Here is an 11073-nt window from a genome sequence, read left to right as displayed (position 1 = left end):
TATCCTAGCAATTAAGTTGCTCTCTATTTAACCACCCGTTCTATGTTTGATGTATCTTTAAACTGTGGTGTTCTCCTAAGCTGCAAACTCTGTCTGGTATGTTTTACTTCCTCCCACATTCCTCATTTAGTTAATGGTAGCTTCCTGTTCTGAGTTTTCTTTTTCTAAGCAAGGCTTCAAACTGTGGAATTTTTCACCTCATTTATTCTTTTCCATCTGTGCTTTTCAAATCTAAGCTCGGAATCTTCCAGTCTAAATTTCCAAAATTACCTACCTAACCAACTTCAGTGTTGTTCTGAGAGTTAGCCCTTCATAGAGTCATAAAGCATGGAAATAGACCCCTCAGTCCATCTTGTCCATGCTAACCAGGTTTCCTAAACTAAAATAGTCCCATTTGCCTGCATTAACATGCTTTATAGCAGAAATATCCGTATCTCAGTATTGTTTGTAGAATATGGGGAGCCGATTTTGGAGAGGACAGCAAATGCTCAGAGTAAATATTTACACTTCTTGAATTGGCTGCAGGACAAAATGAACATTTGTCCATGATATTGTTTATAATCTGTATCCATTGTGAAATTATAAATGAGAAGTGTTCTTGACTGTTTTGTAAAGGAATTATTAAACCTAATCAGAGTTATTCGACTGAAGCATACAACTTTCAAAGATACAATGTAAAAACAAGAATGCTATAAAATGAGTAATAAAAATGGAGCACCATTGAAACCCACAGTGAGTCAATCAGATTCTAAGGAGAAAGGTAGATCAATTTTCAGTCATACCTTTGAATTAAACCCTATTCTGACCAAGAAGTTTTATTAATACATTTAATACACATTATTATTAATACACTTGTTAATACATTTTAGACAAAGTCTACAGTATTTTAATGCAGTCATTGACTTGAAAGCTCACAAGGAAAGAACTCCATTTGAAAGGACAGAGCTCAGAAATATAAAACACTTTTTTCTATTAATGGTCACTGGCATAAATTGCTGATTCTGTTCCTCTCCCCACAGATGCTGGCAGGTGCCCTGAGCATTTCCAGCGTATTCTGTTTACGTCTTAAATTTCCAGATCTGCATATTTTGCCTTTCTCTGTCAGATGTTTTTCAACTCATCTATTAATTCTCAGTAGTTTTCACGGTTTACACCCATCAGCTGAATGAACAGGGTTTCTGTACAGATGCAAAACATTGATCAATCCTGGCTAACATTCTAACCCACAACCTGCTGTCTTAACTAGTTTCATTTTTTGGGCCATAGGTCTCTGTATTCTTGATGTCACGCTTGATGTAATCTTAGTACATCAGGGGTAATTGTTAGACATCTGTGTTTTCTCAACACTACCGATCAAAGATTGGTCATGACCAGAACACATCATGTATACATATAGCTCCATCTACAATATTTAGGATTATATTTGACAATCAACGGAATTAGCTTTTCTTTTAAACAATTTTTGAAAGTGCCATTCCATTGTTATAGGCTTGTTATTGTGAATGTCTTCCCCAATGGTTTAGGGTGAAGGTCATTACCAAGTGTGCGACTGAGCTGCATAGACAAGAACATCCATGTTCCCAATGGTTCTAAGTTAAGGTCACTATAGAAGAGTCAACAGTTTGCTTCAGAGTCCTTGGTCCAGGGAAAGAGCTATTAACTATGGTTCCCATCCTTGATGGTGTCCAGTGACATCTAAGGGTGCACAAATGGGATGCTGAGTGACCACAGAATTGGGCAATGACTGTCTTGGTTGAGTGGCCAACTGACTCTCACTTAATAACGTTCATGTAGGGAATGGTTACTCATGAGGTCTGCTGAGGGAAGGAGGAGTGGGTAGCAATGGCACTTTAGACACCTTTCGGACAAACATTGTAGCAGAAATAAGAACATTGTAGTTGCATCTTGTCAATTACAATATCAACTCTTCCAGCAACCAAAGTGCGGCTTTTAAAGCCAGATGTAGCAGCCAAGTAAAACTCTAAAATCACAAAACCCACTCACCAGATACAGTGCAAACACAGCAGCCAGGTGCTCATGAGATTAGCATAATATAAAGGCAACAGTTTATCCTGGACAGACATACATCCAACAAAGGTATCTACTAAACAAAAGAAGGCCCATATGGAAAGGCACCAGGTCTTGCTGCACAAAGAAACAAACAATAGCAAGAAAACCGAATGATTGACACTATTTCAAACTATAAAGCAAGTCTCCCTAGTTGGCCAGAACTATTGAAAGTTCCAGAAAACCATCTAAAAATGGATAAAAACAGGGTTCACTAGCAGACCAAGCTCTTGGATATTTTAGACCTTCTGAGGAGACCAACATGGCCAAAGGCAGTGACTGCTGACCATCTAGAGAGAGAGACAGAGAGTGAAAGCAGCTCCACAAACCCTCAGAAACAGAGAGAGAGAGAGCAACTACACAAATCTACAAGAGACTCGGAAAGTGGTGTAAGCTCAATGGGCTGAATAGGATTTGAGATAGAATCTAAAAACTGAAAGAACTGCGGATGCTCTGATTAAGGAGCACAGACAAAGTTGCTGGAAAAGCTCAGCAAATCTGGCGGCATCTGTGAGGGAAAAAACAGAGTTAACATTTCGAGCCCAGTGACCCTTCCTCAGAATTGTTTGTGCCTGGAAAAACGTCAGCCATCAGTTCTGGAGGGGTCAGTGGACCTGAAATGTTAACTGTTTTTTCCTTCACAGTTGCTGTCAGACCTGCTGAACTTTTCCAGCAACTTTGTTCGTGTTTGAGATAGTATTGCTTTGTAGTAAAAGCTACTGTAACTTGTTTCCGAATAAAGTTGGGTCTGTTTTGCATTAGTATTTGCTTGATTTTGTAATGATTTGACTGCTTTGGTATTATAGGACACCTGGGCAAATTCATTCATAACACTGGAGTTGTCTTAACTTGTTTAATGGAGAATCTCGACGTCACAGGTGTCCCAACTGTTTCAATCTGCATGCAAACTCCCCAGGAGTGCTCCAAGACTTCTTCATTTTGTTTGCTGCTTATTTTCTCCCTCCTCATCTTAGGAGGTTAACATCTTGAGGAATAGTTGTACCATTCATTCTCCAGTGCCAAATGGCCATTCTTCATGTATGAATCTTGACCTAGTTCAACAGCCTCTTCAACCATGATCTGTGAGTAGGTAGGGAGGTGAAGTACATATGAACATGTTCTGACAATTGCTTTCACTTGTGCTGTGTCAGATAGATATGGAGGTAGGTTTGAACGATCAGGTGAATGACCAGTGACACAGGTTAGTTGCAAGGTCGATTTCCATTTCAAGGGCTAGCTGTCATTCACATACAGGTGAGTACCTGTTGTCATCTAGCAGGTGTCTGAATGCAGCTCACTGACTTCATGTTTGAGTAAGAATCTTAACACTGGATTTTAAGCATTGGCTAGGGACGGGAACAGCGGTGGCAAGCCATGTAAAACAACCCCAATGGCCTGCATACTGGTTCCTGTACAGTCTCCATCACCCCTCCTGGGCCATTTCTATGGAGGTAGAACAAGGGCCTGCACCACAATGTTCTGCTTGGGCGGGTAACCAAATAAACTAATTAACAGCCAGTTAGATTGAAAGAGACCGGGATTTTCCTGTTGGTCTCCAGGTTGCCTGTTTAGTTGCCCAGAGACAACATCCGAGCAGCAGACCAGCTAGGACTCAGGCAGGCTTAGAGACATTTTGAACTTCCTCTGTGCCTTCCCATCATGCCTGAGTCTGATTGAAGCTGCGACACATCCTGTGGAGTGGTTGCCCCACAATGTTGATGTAGCTACAAGACGACTTTTTCATTTTAAAATTTGAAATGTCCATTTTGAAATGCTCTCTCCTTCACTTATCTGCTATGACATCTTGGTGCTGCTTTAAATTTTGAAAACCTGATTTTTTCCTACCAGCTTGAGAGCCTACTAGCCAATCTTTATTGGATAGTAAACCCATTTCTCAGTCATTAGTTGGCATTACTGAGAAAAACCAGAAAGAGTGCCCATTTCCCAAACTGTGGGGCTTCAGAACCCAATTTGAGTGTTAGAAGGATTCAGTTACCCACACAGAAACTCCGGATCCTGGAGTCCAATGGAGCTAGGGAACAGGTAGATCCAATGAGATGTTGCTGTGGTGGGGTTAAGTAAATTTGCTCCTTGTGTCCACAAAAATAATTTTAGGACTTGCCTGGAAGTTCTCTTTCTGCTGTTCTGCCAAAATTTTGTCCATTGTGAATTATAAAATAATAGAGTTATAGATATTGTAACATGTGGGTACCAAACGTTGGTGGCTTGTGGATGGGGTAGTTCACTGCCAATCCTCCCTGCTACACCATGAGTCTATAGACCTACCTAATTATCACTGATAGAGGACCTTAATAGGGAATCTTAACAAGAAGAGGCAATTGTTTTGGATAACAAGATGTGGCTTATTGCATGATAACAATTGATACAATTAATGTGAACTAGCTTGGCATAATTTCAACTATCAGGAGCCAGGTATGTAATGCATCTCTTCACTGGGATATTGTATAAGATTAATAGTTTCTTTACTCAGAAATTAGTTGATATTGGAAAGAGATAATTAATTATTTTAGAACAATTACCTTTTTTAATAGAAATTTATAACATGGAAGGAGGCTACTCGGCCCATTGTGTCTGTGCTGATCCATAGTTGGCTATCCAGCGTAGTTCCACTTGCCAGCACTTTCTAGACTCGTTGAATGATAGAGTACAAAAGAGGCCAGTCAGACCATCTAAATCTACACAGGTTTCCAACACTTGGCCCATTGCCAAGTGACAGTGCTATGACAGTTTAAGTGCTTATCCATGTACTTTTTTAAAGTTGTGAGGTCTCCCATCTCAAATACCCTCCCTTGCATTGCATTCCAGATTCCACAGCCACTGGGTGACAACCTGTTTCTTCAAAATCACTTGCCTTTCACCTTAAACTGATATCCCTTGTTATTGACTATTCATGAAAATGGAGCAGCTGCTTTCTGTTACGCTGTCCATGCCCCTCATAATTTTATGAACCTCAGTCGGGCCCCCTCTCCAGTCTTTTTTGCTCTAGAAAAAAACAACCTGAGTTTATCCAACCTACCTTCAGAACTAAACTGCTCTGTGCCAGGCAAAAACCTCTTGAATCTCCTCTGCACCCCCTCCAGTGTAATCACATTCTTCCTACATGCAGTGACTGGAACTGTACACAGCACTCCAGCCGTGAACTAACCAAAGTTTTATACAACTTCAACATAACCTCTATGCTTTCATAACCTATGCCATAACTGTTAAAGGCAAGTGTTTTGTATGCCCTCTTAACTACCTATTAACCTGTTCTACTGCCTTCCAGGATCTGTAGACAAGAACCCCAAGATTCCTCAGTGCTTCCAAGTTTCCTAGTGTCCTGCCATTCATTGAGTACCTCTTTGTCTTGTTACTTGTTCCAAAGTTCATCTCGCCACACTTATCAAAGTTAACTTCCAACTGCCACTATTCATCTGACCAATTTGTCTATAACATCCTGTAACCTAAGATCTTATTCCTCAATGTCAGCCATGTGCCAATCTTTGTATCATCCATAATCTTACTAGTCATCCCTCCCACATTCTCAACTATCTTGTTTAGATATCCCATGAACAATAAGGGATCCAGAACGGATGCCTGTGGTACACTACAACTCACCGACCTTCAGTCACACAACAGCCTTCTACCATTTTCTTGTGTTTACAGTTTTGGAAAAGGTCTGTAGCTCGGGTGGATGAGGTTGTTGACTTGCTCACTGAGCAGGCCTGTTCTTGTTCAGACGTTTCGTTCATCATTAAAGCCTCTGAAGAAGCGATGTTATTCTACTCAGCTTGGAATTTATACTGTTGTATGAACATCAGTTAGCAGCAAAACAAGCTATTGCTTGGGTTGTTAACCTCACAGTCTTCTAATACAGTGGTTCAATTTCAGGGGCTGTCTGTACACCGGCATATTTTATAAAATCTCCAAGCCTAGAAAAAAATCATCTTTTTAAAGGGACGAGGCACTCTTCCCTACCCTATCATTTTACAAACATCAAATTCTAATATGCTGCCTTCCAATCCACAAATACACTACCCTACCTTGCAATGATTTCTGCTTTTTAGAAGGTAGACAGATATTGGAGAGACAGATGAATTTGTGGCTACAGACTTCTCAGCCTCTGATCTGCTCCTGCAACCAAATATTTACAAGGCTGGTTTAATTCAGTTTTTGGTAAATAGTAACTCTCAAGATGTTGACAGTAGGACATTCAGTGATGCTAATGCTATTGAATATCAGGAAGAGATGGTTAGACTCTCTCTTGTTGGAGATGATCTTTGCCTGACACATATGTGGTGGAAATGTTGCTTGTTACTTACCAACACAAGCCTGGATGTTGTCCATGTCTTGCAGTATATGGAGGTATGCTGCTGTTGGAGCTCTGGACAGTGATGAATATGGTATAATCTTTGAACATCCCTATGTCATAGAGATATGCATCATGGAAACATATCCATTGGTCCAATTCCTCCATGATGACCAGATATCCTAAATTAGTCTAGTCCCATTTGCCAGCATTTGTCCCATATCCCTCTAAACTTTTTCTATTCATGTACCCATCCAGGTGCCTTTTAAATATTGCAATTGTACCAGCCTCCACCACTTCCTCTGGCAGCTCATTGCATTCATGCACCACTCGCTGCATGAAAACGTTCTCCCTTCAGTTCCTTTTTTATTTTTACCTTCTCACCTTAGATCTGTGCCTCTAGTTTTGGCTTCCCCCACCCTAGGAAAAAGACCTTGCCTATTTATCCTATCCTTACCCCTCATGATTTTATAAACTGCGAAAGGTCATCCCTCAGCCTCTGACACTCCAGGGAAAATAGCCCCAGCCTATTCAACCGCTCTCTATAGCTCAAATCCTCCAACCTGACAACATCCTTGTAAATCTTTTCTGAACCCTTTCAAGTTTTAAAACATCCTTCCTGTAGCATGGAGACCAAAATTGCACAATAGAATTCCAAAAGTGACCTATCCAATGTCCTGTACAGTTGCAACATGACTTTAACTCTTATACTCAGTGCACTGATCAATAATGGCAAGCATACCAAACAACTTCATCGTTATGCTAGCTACCTGTGACTCCACTTTCAAAGAACTATGAACCTGCACTCCAAGGTCTCTTTGTTCGGCAACACTGCTCAGGGCCTTACCATTAAGTGTTTAAGGCCTGCCCTGATTTGCATTTCTGAAATGCAGCATCTCACATTTATCTAAATTAAACTCCATCTGCCATTCTTCTGCCCATTGGCCCATCTGATCAAGTTCCTTTTGTACTCTGAGGTTGCCTTCTTTGTTGTCCACTACACCTACAATTTTAGTGTCATCTGCAGACTTATTAACCATAACTCCCATGTTTACATCCAAATCATATTCTTGCCTTATAATGAAGCAGCTGAAGATGGTTAGGTGTCATAGAATCAGAGAGAGTCATAGAGTCATACAGCACCAAAACAGACTCTTCAGTCCAACCATCCATGCCAAACATAATGCTAAACTAAACTAATCCCACCTGCCTGCTCCTGGCCCATATCCCTCCAAGCATTTCCTCAACACAACTCTGAGGAACTCCTGCAATAATGTCCTGTGATTTTTGATATCCAACAACTGTAACCATTGTCCTTTGTGGTAAATATCTAGTTACAACTCCAACCTGCAGAATGTTTTCCCCTGATATCCATTGAGTTCGGTTTTGCTCGGGCTCCTTGATCCCATATTTGGTCAAATGCTGCTTTGCTGTCAAAGATAGTTATTCTTAACTCTCTGGGGTTTAGCTCCTTTGCCAATATTTGAAAACATAGATGATGTCTGGAGCTGAGTGCCAGTGAACAGGTTATTGCTGAGAATGAGCACTTTGATAGCACTGTCTATGACCCCATCCATCGCTATGCTGATGACTTAGACCGATGGAATTGTTGCATTTTCCTGCTTTTTGTGGGCAAGACATACCCAGACAAATTTCCATATTGCTGGTTAAATGCTGGTATTGTAGCTGTACTACATCAATTCAGCATGGGATACCTCTAGTTCTGGAGAACAATCTTCAGTATTACTGCTGGAATGTTGTCATCGCTAACTGCTTTTGTAAATTGACTTCAGCCACAAACTGTCAACTCATGGCATTATTAAAAGAAGTCTTGAAGCTGGTTGTTTAATCTAAAAGCAAATATATATTTGAAAATTAGGGGAAAATAATTTTCATCCCAACCTCCCAATTTCATATCTGCAGATTGCAATTTGAATTCTAAAAGGTGAGAGAGTGCAGTACTTCACAATGCAGCTTTCATGTGCAAATTCTTTAGTTTTCAGTTGTGGTGTGTAAAACTATCTAAAAGGGCACATTCCAATCATATCACATTGTATATCAGTCCTGTTAATTCAATGTAAATAAATAGTCATGTGGAGCAGTCTGTTCCTTCCTGTGGCAGCTCTTTTAGATTAAGGGACATGGAATGCACTGACGGCAGTGATAGTGGAGGGGAATAGAGACTTTTAAGCAACTCTTGGATTGGCGGTTAGTAAAATGTAGGGCATGCAGGATAGATTGATCTTAGTAGGATAATAGTTCGGCACAGCATCGTGGACCAAAAGGCCTGTACTGTGCTGTACTGATCTATGTTCTATAACTTTCTTCCCTTGGGATGACTCAGCAAGTTTATCTAATGAGTAAGTGTGCCCAATAAGCATCAAGACATAGTTTGGCTGGGGGTGAAAAAGGCACTACCCATGAGACCCTATCTGTACATCTGGACTCCCTCCACCAGCACATGCTGCCCTCCAGTCAGCTGCAGTAGGGAAGAGACTATCATTCATTTCCTTTTGAAATGTGCCTTTGCAAAGAAGATCTGGAGAGAAATGCACTAGTTTTTGTTGAGGTCTGTCCCGAGCGGTTCCGTGACGCAGCACTGTGCTGTATGGGCAGTTTCCTGGGATGCACACTGAGACAAACGTCAACTGTTCAACGACACCGTGGCTCAGTAAGAGCAGCACAGTGGCTCATACAGCTGCCTCACAGTGTCAGGGACCCAACCTCAAGTGACTGTCTGTGTGGAGTTTCCACATTCTCCCTGTGTCTGCCTGGGTTTTCTCTGGGTGCTCTAGTTTCCTCCCATAGTACAAAGGCATGCATGTTTGGTGGTTTGGTCATGCTAAATTGCCCACAATGTTCAGGTATGTGCATGTAAGGTGGATAGCCATGGGAAATACAGGGTAGCAGGGTCGGTCTGGGTGGGATGCTCTTTGGAGGGTTAGTGTGGACTTGATGGGCCAAATGGCCTGCTTCCCTACTGTAGGGATTCTATGAATTGCGCTTGGAAGACCATCTTTTTGGTGAAAGTCACTCTTTGGTCTGCTTGAAACATTTTGGTCTTCCAGTGAAAACAACTTGCAGACTGGTACATTCCAATGCTCTGTGCTGAGTGACACACTAAAGCTTGGTGCAGCTACCGGCAAGGTGCAGTGGAGAAAGACCGCTCTCTAGGGTCTTTCTGCCAGAGTATAACAAGAGTCTGTTCAGTTATCAGACCGTCTCATTTTTCAATGCACGTAAGTAGTGTCCGGCATAAGTAAGAAATGCTTTTGGCTTTTGCAACTTACAGGGAAGGTCAAATTCCGATGTTTGTTTGGTTATCTTGATCCAAAAAGATTAAACAGAACTGCTTTAGTACCTGTGTCTGGGCATGAAAAAATTATGGATAAAATATATTTTTATAATTAAAAAAAAAATTCATGCAGGTGATTAAGGTCCAAAGTTTAACTCCTTGATCTGTGTTAAACTATTTAATCTCAGCAGAGATGACAATGAAGAATGCCTACACTTATCACAAGTGTCCAAGATTAGAGTTGGGTAAAATTAGTCAGATTTCTTGCTCAAGTAATTGGAAAAGATCTACATTTGGTACCAGGACACTTGAATGAAAGATGACAAAAAACATTGGATTTCATCTCTTAGCTGCTACCAGAAGAGTCATTTTAAAGTCTGTGCCTTCAGAGGGATGAACTGAAAGGGGCTTCAACATTATAGGTAACTCACTTTTTAAAAATACTAAAGTAGATAAAAAACAGAAAATGGGAAGAAACGAGTTATATTCTGATCTTACGTGATATTTTACTTATAGCAGTAACAAAATATTTATACAGAGATTCCAAGGTATAGAGCTAGATGAACACAGCAGGCGAAGCAGCATCAGAGGAGCAGGAAAGCTGACGTTTCGGGCCTAGACCCTTCTTCAGAAAGCACTTTTACAACTTCAGGACATTCCAATGCACTTTAAAGCCAATGAAGTATTTTTAATAAAGTACTTTTATGGTAGTGATGCAACATCATACAATGCGGGAGTCAATTTGTGCACAGTAAGATCCCACAAACAATTGTGTGACCATGACTGAATGATCTGTTTAAGTCAAGTTGGTTGAGGAATGAATAATATCTAGAACACTTTGGAGAACTGCTTTTCTGTTTTTCAAAATCATACCATGGAATCTTTCATATTCACCTCAAAGGGCAGACTCAACCTCAGCTTAACATCTCATGCAAAAGATGATGTGCCATAAATCTCAGGGCAACTTATAAAATTCTAGCAGGACTAGACAGAGTAAATGCAGGAAGGATTTTCTGATAACCAGGGAGTCAAGAACCAAGAGTCACAGTCTAAAGATATGGGGTAGACCATTTGGGATTGTGATGAGAAAATATTTCTTCAACCAGAGCGATGAGTCTGTGGAATTCTCTGCCACAGAGAGTGGTTGAGGCCAACACTTTGAATGTTTTTACAAAGAAGATGCATATAATTCTTACAGCTATGGGGATCAAAGGGAATGGAATTAAAGTAGTAACGGGGTACTGAATTGGATGAACAGCCATGATCATGTTGAATAGTAGAACAGGCTTGAAAGGCTCAACGACCTAATCCTGTTTCTGTTTACTACGCATCCAACAATGCAGCACTCATTCAGCACAGCACTGACATGACAGCTTGAATTTGTATTCGACTCTTCGGAGTG

This window comes from Stegostoma tigrinum, chromosome 28 (assembly GCF_030684315.1).
Source record: "Stegostoma tigrinum isolate sSteTig4 chromosome 28, sSteTig4.hap1, whole genome shotgun sequence".
NCBI lineage: Eukaryota > Metazoa > Chordata > Chondrichthyes > Orectolobiformes > Stegostomatidae > Stegostoma > Stegostoma tigrinum.
This window is presented reverse-complemented; position numbering follows the sequence as displayed.